Source organism: Triticum aestivum, chromosome 5D (genome assembly GCF_018294505.1).
Source record: "Triticum aestivum cultivar Chinese Spring chromosome 5D, IWGSC CS RefSeq v2.1, whole genome shotgun sequence".
Taxonomy (NCBI): Eukaryota; Viridiplantae; Streptophyta; class Magnoliopsida; order Poales; family Poaceae; genus Triticum; species Triticum aestivum.
Window position 1 is genome coordinate 152,504,679 of NC_057808.1, and position 3,662 is coordinate 152,508,340.

Genomic DNA, 3,662 nt, shown 5'->3' on the forward strand with positions numbered 1-3,662 from the left:
GACCTGGCAAGGTGGCGTACGCTAGGCGTGACCCGAGCGTAGCCCCCGTGCCCAGCCCCCTCGCGCGACTCTCCTGAGGGGAAAGTGTGGCGATGAGGCTGGACACTAAGCCTGGTGGCTCCCTGAGGTTGATGCGGCCATGGGGCCGCCCCCAGTTTTTTATCACCAGCACGGAGCATAGCGCTTCTGCACTTGCACGGGCATAGCTGCTCCTCAACCGTGTCAACTGCCAGTGCAGAGCATGGTGCTTCCACTGGTGCGTGGGTGGGGGCTTGTCACGACCGGTTTTTCAATAAAATAATTATTGAGAAACCAGTCCCTGTTACGGACCAGCGAGGAAGAATTCCTTCTCACTGATAAACAATACATTGGTCACAGAAGAAAAATACCAGGAGTACTAAATATAATAAAAAGTTGAGCAGAGACTGCCCAACAATTTATTACATGCACGCCGCTAAAACAACACGGCGGATAGGGTGGCAAACTACTAACTCACGATACAAAAAACGGTAGTGGAAATATCATCGCGAAGCGAGTGACATGATTCCAGACTACTACAACTCTTCGAGCGTCGGCGTGAGGCTCGAGAAAACTTATTGCGGGTGGCGGAAGCGTAAACGATACAAGTGACCAATATCCGGGATCGCGCAGGACTGACTGGGACTCCTCTAGGCGTCGGACGCGCTATCAAACTCTTCATCCAAGAGATCACCTTCGTCAACATCTGGCCAAATCAACAAGCCAAGTGAGTACTATGAAAGTACTCGCAAGACAGTTCGGACATAAGGTATAACAAATGCAAACATGAAGCACATGAATAAGTTAACCAGTACGATCAGACACAGAGATAATAAATACTGTGTGCCAAGCGAGGGTCTGAATGACGCCTCGAGCGGAAACTGCAGAATAGTAATGCGGGTGCCAAACGAGTGTCTGAAAGACTCCTCGAGCGGAAAATGCGGAATAATAATACTGGTGCCAAACGAGTGTCTGAAAGACTCCTCGAGCGGAAAATGCGGAATAACAATGCCGCAGTCAGGCGTCGGGGCGACACCACATAAAGGCTTATAACAGAAAATAAAGACAGTACATGCCACAGTCGGACGTCTGAGCGACATCGCATAAAGGGCTTATATTTAAAGTGAGAAACGAGTACACGCCACAGTCGGACGTCTGCGCGACGTCTCATAAAGGGCTTAAATTGTAACACAACAATACAATAGTTCGGGAGTATAACTTATCACAAGCACGAGACAAATATAATGTTAGTCCATCCACAGGAATAACAATGAAATTGAATTTACCACTTGAGCTTGTTCACCGGGGGCAAGTTTTCACACGGATAGATTTGGATGTAAGGTCTACATTACTGATCATGGATACGATGATATGGAAAGAATTGACTCTGCGGAGTTTGTACCTAACCACAGCCAACGGATTTCAGTAGTCACGGGGACTAGTTCCGTCTACGGTGTTCTGGAAGGAACACGTCTAACCAGTACACACCCAATTTAACCATCCGAAGCCAGGGATCACCCTCGGCAACATTCAGGAAAAACCCTGAGTCGGGGAGGCTACAACCTCGCGTAGCATGGGATCAAATTTCTATACGCGCGCTATAAGGGGGTGCCCCCCCTCTCGGTCCCAACCGGAAACACCCATGCCCCCTGACCAAATGACTGGCTTTAATCCTGGGCCAAGGTACCATCATCCCGGCCTCTCTATTTGGTGTGTGCACGGAAAGAGGTTACCAACTTACTAAACCGTATCCTGGCAATGAGACATGTGGTAGCACGGAAAGGGGAAGGGACGATAACACGGCTCCAACCATGTTAACGTCGAAAAAGTCGGATGACACAAGGCTGGCATGCTACAACAGTACCACCTTGCTGCCCTTCATGTCACCACATGATTAGGCCACCTCTCATCAGAGGTCATCGCAACTTTGGAACATGCGGGGAAAAGATCGATAACGTGGCTCCAACCACGTTAACGCTGAAGAAAGTCGGATGACGCAAGGCTGGCATGCTACAACAGTACCACCTTGCTGCCCTTCATGTCACTACATGATTAGGCCACCTCTCATCAGAGGTCATCGCAACTTCGGAACAACCGGGTCGTTGCCTTACAAGCAACGAGGTATTTATCGACACTCACATGCCACGCACAACTTTCACATGAACATGCAAACATCTGCCATATCAAATGTTCAAACAAGCTTGCCTGGTTCGGAGAAGTCGGAGTCTAGCTCGGCGAAGTTCGCGGCTCCGTCACCTCTCCCGGAACCTACGGCAATCACGAAACGGGGGTACTAACGTGAAAACCAACACATGCACAGAAACCTTGCCAAATATTTTTCAAATAAATCCCATAAAAAACTAGATAAAATTTGAAGATTGTCAGAAAAAGAATCACTCAAAAATACCTTTTTATTAAAAAGTTATAAAGGTTTCTGTCCAGGGACCTTTCTGTAATGAAACAGAAAAGTTCCAGGGTTTTAACTGAGAAAACAGAAAACGGTTCGTTTGGAAATGCGCAAGCGCAAGAGAGAAGACGTATTTTGCCCGAAGGCGCCAACAGAAAACGTTTCGGGGAAATAAAACAGAGGCTGACACGCGGGGCCCGCATGTCAGGTTTGAAAGCTCGCCGGCGCCCGAAGACGGCGGTGGACGCCGGCGTCGAACCACGGCGAGTTAGGAGAAACGGAGGGTACCAAGAGCTTCAGTGTCTTCTTCCGCGTCGGTGGGTGGTGGACTCGTCCAACGGGGAGCACCACGTCGACGGCGACACTATCTCCGGCGGACGGCGGTTCGGGTGAGGTTGGGGAACTCCGGTGGAGGGCTGCAAAGTACGAATTGAGGCGCGGGTCAGAACGGGTGATGCAAGGAGAAGCTACTGGCAAGAGAATGGGGGTGCGGAGCACACACGGGGGCGAATCGGGCTGGATCCCGTGGCGGATCGCGGCGGCCGGAGTCGAGGAAGGAGACCCCCTCGCGGCTCTTCCAGTGGCTGGGCGTGCTCTAGGGGAAGTGTAGGGCTGGTGGGTGCTCGAGTTGAAGCTCGGGGCCCCTATTTATAGGCAGCTCGACGGGGTGGCCGTGAACGGAGAATCTCCGGCGAGCGATTACGGCGGAGCAGTGGGTTGGCAGGGGGTTTGAGCGGTCGAGCAGCATCAGTGGATGTTACTGGACTCGATTTGCAGCTGAACGGGGTTGGTCTTGGCGTAATGGCGTCTGTCCACCGTGAGGTGACCGCACGGGCTCAACGGCGGCAGAGAGCGCGCTCTGCGCCCTGGGGTTCACGACGAGAGCGGCAGCGCATTCGGGGGAGTGGACGGCCACGCGGCGGGCTCCGGTGGTTTGGGCGGCGCTGGGTGGAGTCGGCGGCGCCGTGTCTCCCGCTGGCGTCCGCAAAGCCGCCGCCGGCGTCGGTCACGGGGCGGCGCACCTTCTGCTGCTCGTCGCCGACGCCCGCAAGATGCCAGGCACTCGTGCGGTGCAGGAACAAGAGGGCGAGGACGAGGAGCAAGGCGACGCGAGGGTACTGGCGAGATCGACGCCCGTCTCTGAAGAAAACGACAGTGAGCACTGAGTGAACTCTGAACTTACTGAACTTGACAGTGACCAAGCAATGCAGGTGTTCGACAGTAGGTTTTGGTAAAG